The sequence below is a fragment of the Triticum aestivum genome, chromosome 3B, assembly GCF_018294505.1.
Source record: "Triticum aestivum cultivar Chinese Spring chromosome 3B, IWGSC CS RefSeq v2.1, whole genome shotgun sequence".
Classification (NCBI taxonomy): Eukaryota; Viridiplantae; Streptophyta; class Magnoliopsida; order Poales; family Poaceae; genus Triticum; species Triticum aestivum.
The window spans coordinates 290,674,945-290,687,015 of NC_057801.1; the positions used below are offsets into that span (position 1 = coordinate 290,674,945).

General features: G+C 40.8%; 1 long non-coding RNA gene across 8 annotated transcripts; it reads right to left on the reverse strand.

The window, feature by feature from the left end:
• Window positions 1-1,059: 1,059 nt before the first annotated feature.
• Window positions 1,060-5,197, reverse strand: LOC123069749 (uncharacterized). Of its 8 annotated transcripts, none has more exons than XR_006432815.1 (9): window positions 4,731-5,194; window positions 4,418-4,522; window positions 4,087-4,306; window positions 3,753-4,009; window positions 2,829-2,859; window positions 2,519-2,627; window positions 2,136-2,220; window positions 1,775-1,970; window positions 1,060-1,660 (listed from the first exon to the last, which is right to left on the reverse strand). It is a non-coding gene; the product is annotated as an uncharacterized lncRNA (long non-coding RNA). The 8 variants fall into 8 exon arrangements; XR_006432813.1 differs by having other exon boundaries at window positions 1,742-1,970; XR_006432812.1 differs by having other exon boundaries at window positions 1,060-1,970; window positions 4,091-4,306; window positions 4,731-5,197.
• Window positions 5,198-12,071: the final 6,874 nt, after the last annotated feature.

The following is a 12,071-nucleotide window of genomic DNA, read 5'->3' on the forward strand; positions in this document are numbered from 1 at the left end:
AATAGTTTTAATCTTTCTTGGGAAAAACAGGGGCTTGTTGTCCACAATAGATGTATATACACATTTAAATCTGGTAGCATAGAATTCTATTTGAACAAAATCTATGTACCAAATCTAATCCCCTTTAGTATGAAACAACGGTATTTTATTGTCTATAATGAGCTGTATATACCCATTCTAATTTGGTAGCACCAAGTCCCATTCAAAATCATGCCGCTGAAAATACATGTATCTTTTTTAATGCATGTGCGCATTGTAAAAATACATGTATTAGTTGTTTTGGTTATGAGCATGCACATACATAACAAATTTAACTCCTTTGAATAAATATAATATAGATTTTTTCTACAATAAGATGTAAATGCACGTTTTACTTTGATAACATGGAGTCTCATCCAAAACCACATCGAGTTGAAAATATATAATCTTTTGTTTGAGCGACTACGCGGAATTTAGACCCTTCTATATATATAAAAAGTACATATCTTTTTGCCTAAGAACATATGTATACTTAACACCATGCACAAATCCAGTTAAGGAGCGGATATTCGATTCTGAGACCAGGCTCAGCTGCTCCTGAAATCTCAGCCGCCAACCTGCATTTGGATCAGCGCCCCTCTATGTATTCATAGCTGTATTCAGTAAGTATTTCGTCTGAAGTTTTGGTGGGCCTGGGCGTATTCATTGTGACGGAGGCATCGTCTAGAGGGCGGATCAGGCTTTCAGCCGTCCCCTTGGACAAACCTCCATCTGCACCAACTCAGTAGACCTTCTGATGAAAAACTGGCTCTGGCTGATTCATACCTCCTCCGCAACCACTGCAGATTAAACCTGTGCAGCCGTCGTGCTCCATGCGTCAGCTGTAGACCCCGTAATGAAGCTGCCCGCGACCTGCAAATGTTGTGTTACAAACACAGCCTTCATGCTGACAAAGCAATGGAACAACGGAATCGAAACGCAGCTGAATCTCATCACCGGCACCCACGACATGCTTCATCAAGCCCGTCTCGCACAAAATCTTTTCTGGGATGCACACCAACAATGCAACAGATTGGAAAATGTAGATATCACGCCCAACATTTTTTCTATCATAATTGTGAAGTTCTGTTGAGTTACGGACTTACCATACAACACTATGGAATACAACAGCACTAAGATTAAGCACTGGAGGAACAATCGTGGAGCATGGCTCACAACACACACCAGAAAATTCTTGAATCACACATTACACACGAAATTTTAAATCTTCTAGACTACATATGTGCACCACCCAGTAGGCGTGTGCACGTGTTCCTGCGGCGCCTTTCCATTCAACAGTTCTTGCACTTTCCGGGTTTGCGGGGCTCTTTAGGTGCTTCTCCACGATCAGGGCATGTCGTCGGCTTGTGGCCTTCACGGGGGCAGATGCTGCAAAACCTGGTATGCTTGCTCAGACCCTCGTGTGGTGCTTTCTCCCGGCTGTTCGACGGCCTCCCTACACCTCTCTGCTACTCCGGTGGTGCTAGTCATTGAAGCGCATTCACGCCGACGGACGCCCCAACACTACCTTCCTGGGCCTCCAAACCTTTCGACGGGGCTCCAAAACATAGCACAAGTGTACACTTTGCTTGCATGCTGCTCTATTGCCATTTGCCAGATTTGCTCTCCTCACGACACCTCCCTGCCACCATCAGCACACATCAGTTTTACTGAGAATGAAAAATTGAAAATTAATCAGCAATGGTGAATAACAAACAGATACATCAGTTTTTCTGACAAATAGTCCTTTCGTAACTTTCCTCCTTCCCATGGTCAAACTGGAGCCTCATATACTGCCTCACAAAAATGTGCATCGGGCTAGCAGGTGGCATATAACTCTTCAACATGTGGTTTGCGCTCTCACTTCGTTGGGTGCTTGTCATTTTAGAGCAGAACACACCTTGAAGTATAGGGAGGTAAAGGATTTCTCATGTTCAATCACAATGCATATCCTGCAAAAGTTAACGAAGATCAAAGGGATATCAGTTATACCAGCACCGCCCTCCCAAACTTGCATTTTGAGGTGTGAGTGAGACAAGAACTGAACAAATTCTACATAAAGAAACTTATTTGATAAGAAAACAAATGCAAGGGCATTGTGCAGAAGGTGGACGTACTTCTGAAAAATATGCAGTACCGATTTGTGAAAATTAAACCTCCTGTTTTTGTTCCTGATTGCTCACAGTATGCTATACCACTACACTGAAGAAAGCAATATCACACAGCAAACCTTATATTTTTTAACCATCACACAGGAGAACCATCTAAGGGAAATAGACACAGATGCCACAGAGATGGTGATAGATGTAGACAACTAAGATGGTGATTCAGAAACAACTAAAATGTTGATTCGGAAACAACTAAAATGTTGATTCAGAAACCGGTGTAGACAAGTAAGATGTTGATTCAGAAGCAAATTATTGGTATAGAAAGATGTAGGTTGCTATGAAAAAGATGAACCACTAACCTAGCAACCGGACAAGCAAAGGAGGAAGCAAACCTGATGGTAGTGGTCTCTTGCCATCGAGGCCGGTGCGCTCGAACTGGCGTTAATATTTCACCTCTGCAAATATACTGGAACATTACTTCTTTGTTTCTCCATTTTTATGCTATACAAAGATATTGTGAGGTCAGCAATGTCACCAAGTCTTTCAGGATATTCTGGCTTCTATTCAACATGTACAATTCAGAAGCAACAATCATGAGGGCAATGTGAGGGCTTGCATATTTATTTCTTCGACATGTCGCTAATTTTTAAGTACCAACAAGGGATATAGATTACAGAGAAACCTGTTATGCTGTCGACATACCTGATACAGCTTTTCAACACATCTTCTTAAACTGCACCAGGAAATATGAAGATAATCATGTAAGGATCCTCCACCATTTCCATTATCATGCTAAAGTTGCAGGAAATGTACTCATTATCTATTTGAAGCCTTGGAGCTATAGTGACTATCGGAAAATGGCGACCATCGCACATGCCATTTAGCCTTTGTTTTCCCTACTAATTTCTTTCTGAATAGTCCCAGAAAGCTAGACAAAAAAACTGTGAGCTATGTGGCAACCACATAAAGAAATATCAAAGCATGCCCTTTTTTGCTTTTGTAGTCTGTCATAGGCTCTCTTAAACCAGACAAGACTTCCCCAATCAGAATGTTTACTCATTCTAACTGTTAAGGCTATTGTCTAATACAAATTTTAGTGACAATATCACCAGGCAAATTACCATGTCCAAGTATAACAATAATTAGTGGAGAAACTTAGGTCAAGGATATCACCAAGATAAACATGATTTTTTTCTTACATGAAAGCAAGCAATAACAGAACATGAACAATTTGTTAGACGCATATTGCTATGCTAATAACCAAACTATAACAGAAGGGTGTGCATATATATATATATATATATATATATATATATATATATATATATATGAAGGGGAGCCTTGGCGCAGTGGTAAAGCTGCTGCCTTGTGACCATGAGGTCATGGGTTCAAGTCCTGGAAACAGCCTCTTACAGAAATGCAGGGAAAGGCTGCGTACTATAGACCCAAAGTGGTCGGACCCTTCCCTGGACCCTGCGCAAGCGGGAGCTACATGCACCAGGTTGCCCTTTTATATATATATATATATATATATATATATATATATATATATATATACACACCCACTCAGACCAGAGAACATAGCACGACCGGCTGATCAAATTATTGCAAGGTTACATGACTTACATCGCCCTTCAGGATTCCATCTTATCGTATTATAATGGCCTTCACCAAGCTCGTGAAGAGGATTGCATTTTTGGCTGAATATTGGTGCTCTGGCCGGCCTAACCAAGATTTAGTCAAGGAACAATTGTAGAAAACAAAGACATTAAACCAGAAATGTTATGGTTCATGTAAGGACGATGTAAGGATATATCCATAGACCACAACAAATTCAGAACCTGAAGAAGACCACTGAACATCATACATTGGCCCCTCATTTTCTGCAAATTACTGATAGAGTTAATGACCAGACATTAAAAAACAGTCTCATAAAGAATATCAAAAACTAAGAACTTACTGACAGGAACAATTCCTTGAAAGGCCCTGTAAGTTGTCAAGTGGTGAAACTTGGTTTCACCATAATACTCTGGTTGATTTTATCCACATCAAGTTCGGAAACAATAGAAGTCCAGTGGACCCCTTGTTCCAGTGGAACTGAACAGTTGGACAGCGAAAAAAGCTCCTACCGACAAAAAACTTGATTTTGTGCATCCTTCTCACAAGAAAAGATCTGAACACTGTGAAAGTCAACAGCAAGTAAGTCATACATTTGCCTCTGGGGGAAATCTAGCAACATGAAATCCTGGAGCACTTGCTAGCTGCATTGCAGTTATGCCTGGTAATCTTACCTTGTACACAATCCCTTTATTAAAATTACTTGTGGCAAAGGAGTGCATCTCGTTAGTCACCATCCATCCGACAAGGACTCATCCACAGAAAATTTAACTACTGGCCTGTCAAAATTTAATCAACATGTCATGTACCAGTAAGTTTTATGCATCTCATTACTAATTGCATACTATAGGTAGATGAAATCAGCAGTCTTAATTATGTGTACAGATTACGAATCACCCTAGAAACAAGAGCAAGATGCCATCAAGTGAGGAGGGAAGGTGGGGGAAAGGGCCATGGAGAGAGAGAGAGAGATGGTTGGGGACTCACCTGTGCACTTGGTGGCCGTGAAGATGCGAGCTATTCAAGCACGGACGCATTGAGGTGCGAGCTTGTGCACCAGTTGCAGTCTCCGTCGCTCGCCCGCTGAGGCTGCCGTCCGCTGCACCACCACATTAGTTGTCGGCGCTCGGGTTTGCCGCTGTCGTGTCGCAAGGACGGCGTCGAGAGCGGCCGCCGCAGCAAGCCGATGAGGCCGAGATCGAGGACCTGGTGAGGTCGGACGCGAGGGCGCAGGAAGAGCGCCGCGACACCATGGCAGGGGCCGGCAGCGATGGTATATGCGACGACAGAACGAGCGCGCGGTGCTAGGGTGGAGGGTGTGGCGACGAGGGAGGAGGGAGGAAGTGCGGCGGCGGACGAGGGAAGGAGGAGGGGGGAGGTGTGGCGGCTCTAGATTGGGGGGCTAGGGTTCACGCCCAACACACGTCTCACGCGTGGCGCGCAAGGAGCCGATGGGAAAAACCGTCTGCACATAGGCACGGCTGACCCAGCCAAAGAACGCGTGAGACGAACCCACTCGTCATTGGCGTAGGAAAACAACCGCGAGGTAAAATCAGGTTTGACTGTAGGTGAAGATCCCACGGTTCAGATGCGCCAACAGGTAGATCGGACGGCCATCAAAGGCCCAATCTGGGGAGCGCTGGTTGGCTGAGTTGGCTAGCTTCTTTTTTATTTTAAATTAGCAGTTGAGTTGTCAATTTAACCACACCTGGATAACTTAGTATCTGCAGCAGAGTATTTAATAACAAAGTAATATGATAATAAAGGTAACAGTAGCAAAAGTAATGTTTTGGGGTTTTGTAGTGACTGTATCAGTAGCAACGGAAAAGTAAATAAGCGAAAAACAATAAGTGAAAAGCTCGTAGGCAATGGATCAATGATGATAATTATGTCGGATGCGATTCCTCATGTAATAGCTATAACATAGGGTGACACAGAACTAGCTCCAGTTCATCAATGTAATGTAGGCATGTATTCCGTATATAGTCATACATACCCTCTCGTGGCAGCGGGGTCCTAGTGGAAACTAAGGGATATTAAGGCCTCCTTTTAATAGAGAACCGGAACAAAGCATTAGCACATAGTGAACACATGAACTCGTCAAACTACGGTCATCACCGAGAAGTATCCCGATTATTGTCACTTCGGGGTTGTCGGATCATAATACATAATAGGCTACTATAGACTTGCAAGATAGGATCAAGAACACATATATATTCATGAAAACATAATAGGTTCAGATCTGAAATCATGGCACTCGGGCCCTAGTGACAAGCATTAAGCATAGCAAAGTCATAGCAACATCAATCTCAGAACATAGTGGATACTAGGGATCAAACCCTAACAAAACTAACTTGATTACATGGTAAATTTCATCCAACCCATCACCGTCCAACAAGCCTATGATGGAATTACTCACGCACGGCGGTGAGCATCACGAAATTGGTGATGGAGGATGGTTGATGATGACGACGGCAACGAATCCCCCTCTCCGGAGCCCCGAACGGACTCCAGATCAGGCCTCCCGAGAGAGATTAGGGCTTGACGGCGGCTCCGTATCGTAAAACGCAATAAAACTTTCTCTCTGATTTTTTACACGGGAAAGCTCCCAACAAGTAAAGAAAAGAAAATAAAACTATTTACATGGGAAAGAAAAAAAAATAAAACTATTTACACGGGAAATAAACTTTCTCTCTGATTTTTTTCAATATGGTCTTCTCGACCCCCAAAGGAAAGAAAGGAAAATAAAACTATTTACAAGGGAAAGCTCCCAACAAGTAAGAAGAAGAACTAGAAATCTTTTTGGGTTTTCATTTTAATTCTACTACAAGCGTTGAAATTAAACTAACTAAATTTTTTTCTTAAGGTTTATCAAACACACAAGAAGAAAGCGAGAAAAAAAATTAAACTAACATGGATAATACAATGAAAGAGTATGAGCACCGATGACTAATGTGTGAACATGAATGTAAAGTCGGTGAGAAACACGTACTCCCCCAAGCTTAGGCTTTTGGCCTAAGTTGGTCTAATACCAAGGACCGCCTGGCTGATATCCGTAGTTGTAGCTGGGGTCGTTCTGAGATGTAGCAGCAACCACCTCCTGAGCTGCGACGTGTTGGCGAGCTGCCTCCGCTCTCCCCTCATGTTCAGCTGCTTCCTCCCTGGTAACAACATATCTTCCTTCTTCCTGATAATCAAAAAGGAGAGGAGCAGGAAGAGTAACATGGACGACGTTGCGTATGTCATAGATTAGTCGATAATGGAGGAATTGTTCATTCCTCCTAAGAAAATGATGATTGACCATAGCATCATAATCTAAATAAGCAAGAGGTATCATCACATCCCCATCTCGTGGGGCTATACCAAGATAATTAGCCACACGGGTTGCATAAATTCCTCCAAATAAATCTCCAGCTCTACCATTATTCTGCAACCCACATACAACTATTGCCCCCAAGTTATAACCTTTATAACCTAACACAGCACTCTTGAGGACACACAGATTAGGGACACACATGTGACATGCTTCATCTTTACCATTAATGCATCTACCAAAGAAGAGAGCAAAATAATGTATAGCAGGAAAATGAATGCTCCCTATGGTAGCTTGTGCTATGTCCCTGGATTCTCCCACAGTAATACTAGCAAGGAAATCTCTAAATTCAGATTTGTGAGGATCATTAATATTACCCCACTGCGGAAGTTTGCAAGCAGTTGTAAAATCCTCTAAGTCCATGGTATAAGATGTATCATAAATATTAAATAGGACACTAGGAGAATTACGTGTATAATTATATTTAAACCTCCGCACAAAGAAATCAGTCAATTGATAGTACTGAGGACACTTATCTTGTAAGAAGTCCTCCAGCTTAGCATTATGCACATACGCGTCAAATTTCTCCTTAAAGCCTGCTTCGACCATAAAATCATCGGATGGCCACTCACAAGCTCGTACATCCGCGTCCCTTGGTAATTCAACATCTTGCTCATGTATAGCAATCCTGGGTCCATTCTTTACCGAGGAACCACCTTGATACATTCTCCTAGACATAATTCTTTTTCTGAAAAATTTCTGAAATTTTAGTAACTTAAAAATAAAAGTGAATAAAACTAAACAAGATTGGTAGCAACTACTCCTACAAGTGCCTAGAGCCTATATCATGCATTAGAATTGCTTGGGACCTCATAAATTCAACATGCAAGCTCAAGAACATGGTCACCTATGCAGCAAAAATTTGCAATGAATAAAGCACTAGAACAAAAACTAATTGGACCAATGGAGGAGTCACATACCAGACAACAATCTCCCAAAGCAGTTTCGTGAATGGAGCTTTGAGCAAGGAGATCGAAAATCGCAGCAAAATGAGCTAGAACTCATGCTTGAGCTGGATGGGGATTTTTTGGGGTAGAAGATGAAGTGTGTGGGTGCTGTCATAAGTGGAGGGGGGCCACCAGGGGCCCACGAGACAGGGGGCGCGCCCAGGGGGTGGGCGCGCCCTCCACTCTCGTGGCCTGGTGCTTGCCCCTCCTGCAGTGATTTCAGTGCCTAAAATCCTCAAATATTCCATAAAAAATCATACTAAATTTGGAGGGCATTTGGAGCACTTTTATTTTCAGGATATTTTTTTATTGCATGAATAATTCAGAAAACAGACAGATAATACTATTTTTGCTTTTTTATTCTAAATAACAAGAAGTAAAAAAAGGGTACAGAAGGTTGTGCCTTCTAGTTTCATCCATCTCATGATCATCAAAATGAATCCACTAACAAAGTTGATCAAGTCTTGTTAACAAACTCATTCCGAATAACACGGAACTAGAGTAATTTCGAATAACACTAAGTTACCTCAACGGGGATATGAACACCCCCAACAATAAGAATATCATACTTTTTCTTGACAGTAGAGAGAGGAAATTCAAAACCTCCATTAATGATAGTTGGAACTTTTCCAATAGAATTGATGCTATGGACTTGAGATTGTTTCCTCGGAAAGTGTACCGTATGCTCATTACCATTAACATGAAAAGTGACATTGCCTTTGTTGCAATCAATAACAGCCCCTGCATTATTCAAAAAAGGTCTACCAAGGATAATCGACATACTATCGTCCTCGGGAATATCAAGAATAACAAAGTCTGTTAAGATAGTGACATTTGCAACCACAACAGGCACATCCTCACAAATACCGACAGGTATAGCTTATCAGTCATTTGCAAAGATATTTCAGTAGGTGTCAACTTATTCAATTCAAGTCTACAATATAAAGAGAGAGGCATAACACTAACACCGGCTCCAAGATCACATAAAGCAGTTCTAACATAATTTCTTTTAATGGAGCATGGTATAGTTGGTACCCCCGGATCTCCAAGTTTCTTTGGTATTCCACCCTTAAAAGTGTAATTAGCAAGCATGGTGGAAATTTCGGCTTCCGGTATCTTTCTTTTGTTTGTAATGATATCCTTCATCTACTTAGCATAAGGATTTACTTCGAGCATATCAGTTAAGCGCATACGTAAGAAGATAGGTCTAATCATTTCAACAAAGCGCTCAAAATCCTCATCATCCTTTGTCTTGGATGGTTTAAGAGGAAAGGGCATGGGTTTCTGAACCCATGGTTCTCTTTCTTTACCGTCCTTCCTAGCAACAAAATCTCTCTTATCATAACGTTGATTCTTTGATTGTGGGTTATCAAGATCAATAGCAGGATCAATCTCTACATCATTGTTTTTGCTAGGTTGAGCATCAACATGAACATTATCATTAACATTATCACTAGGTTCATGTTAATCATCTGATTGTGTTTCAGCATCAGAGATAGAAATATCATTGGGATTCTCAGGTGTGTCTATAGTAGGTTCACTAGAAGCATGCAAAGTCATATCGTTTTTCTTTTTCTTCTTTTTAGAAGAACTAGGTGCCTCTAAATTATTTCTCTGAGAATCTTGCTCGATTCTCTTAGGATGGCCTTCAGGATACAAAGGTTCCTGAGTCATTCTACCAGTTCTAGTAGCCACTCTAACAGCAAAGTTATTTTTATTATTTAATTCATCAAGCAAATCATTTTGAGCTTTGAGTACTTGCTCAGCTTGAGTAGCAACCATAGAAGCATATTTGCTAACGAGTTTAAGTTCACCTTTAACTCTAGCCATATTATCGCTCACACGTCCTATCTCGAAAGCATTATTCTTTAACTCTCTACCAACATAAGCATTAAAACTTTCTTGTCTAGCCATAAAGTCATCAAATTCATCTAAGTATGGACTATGAAATTTAGTAGAGGGGATTTCAACTTTATCATATCTATAGAGAGAATTTACCTTTACTACATCTGCCGGGTTATCAAGACAATGTGGTTCTTCAACAGGCGGTATATTAAGACCATGTATTTCTTCAATAGGAGGTAAATTCTTAACATCTTCAGCTTTAATACCTTTTTCTTTCATTGATTTCTTTGCCTCTTGCATATCTTCAGGACTGAGAAATAAAACACCTCTCTTCTTTGGAGTGGGTTTAGGAATAGGCCCAGGAGTTGGCTCAATTGGTTCAGGAATTGACTCGGGAATTGGCTCGGGAAGAGTCCAATTATTTTCATTAGTGAACATATTATTCAATAGTAATTCAGCTTCGTCCACTGTTCTTTCCCTGAAAACACAACTAGCACAACTATCCAAGTAGTCCTTGAAAGCATCAGTTAGTCCATTATAAAAGATATCAAGTATTTCATTTTTCTTAAGAGGATGATCAGGCAAAGCATTAAGTAACCGGAGAAGCCTTCCCCAAGCTTGTGGGAGACTCTCTTCTTCGATTTGCACAAAATTATATATTTCCCACAAGGCAGCTTGTTTCTTATGAGCAGGGAAATATTTAGCAGAGAAGTAATAAATCATATCCTGGGGACTACGCACACAACCAGGAGCAAGAGAATTGTACCAAGTCTTAGCATCACCCTTTAAAGAGAATGGAAATATCTTAAGGATATAATAATAGCGAGATTTATCATCATGAGTAAACAGGGTAGCTATATCATTCAACTTGGTAAGATGTGCCACAACAGTTTCAGATTCAAGGCCATAAAATGGATCAGATTCAACTAAAGTAATAATCTCAGGATCAACAGAGAATTCATAATCCTTATCAGTAACACAGATAGGTGAAGTAGCAAAAGCAGGGTCAGGTTTCATTCTAGCATTAAGAGACTGCTGCTTCCATTTAGCTAATAATTTCTTAAGATCATACCTATCATTGCAAGCAAAGATAGCTCTAGCAACTTCTTCATTCATAACATAACCCTCAGGAACAACAGGCAATTCATAATCATTGGGAGAATTTTCATCATCACTATCATCAATAATAGCATCTTCAATAATTTCATTCCCTCTAACCCTAGCAAGTTGTTCATCAAGAAATTCACCTAATGGCAAGGTAGTATCACGCACAGAAGATGCTTCATCATAAGTATCATGCATAGCAAAAGTGGCATCATCAATAACATGCGACATATCAGAGTTCATAGCAGTAGCAGGTTTAGGTATCGCAAGCTTACTCAAAATAGAAGGAGAATCTAGTGCAGAGCTAGATGGCAGTTCCTTACCTCTCCTCGTAGTTGAGGGATAGATCATAGTTTTCGCGTCTTTCAAGTTCTTCGTAGTGATCAACAGATATAAATCCCAAGTGTCTCAGAGAATAGAGCTATGCTCCCCGGCAACAGCGCCAGAAATTAGTCTTGATAACCCACAAGTGTAGGGGATCGCAACAGCTTTCGAGGGTAAAATATTCAACCCAAATTTATTGATTCGACACAAGGGGAGCCAAAGAATATTCTTGAGTATTAGCAGTTGAGTTGTTAATTCAACCACACCTGGATAACTTAGTATCTGCAGTAGAGTATTTAGTAGCAAAGTTATATGATAATAAAGGTAACGGTAGCAAAAGTAATGTTTTTGGGTTTTGTAGTGACTGTAACAGTAGCAACGGAAAAGTAAATAAGTGAAGAACAATATGTGAAAAGCTCGTAGGCAATGGATCAATGATGGATAATTATGTCGGATGTGATTCCTCATGTAATAGTTATAACATAGGGTGACACAGAACTAGCTCCAGTTCATCAATGTAATTTAGGCATGTATTCCGTATATAGTCATACGTGCTTATGGAAAAGAACTTGCATGGCATCTTTTGTCCTACCCTCTCGTGGCAGCGGGGTCCTAGTGGAAACTAAGGGATATTAAGGCCTCCTTTTAATAGAGAACCGGAACAAAGCATTAGCACATAGTGAACACATGAACTCGTCAAACTACGGTCATCACCGAGAAGTATCCCGATTATTG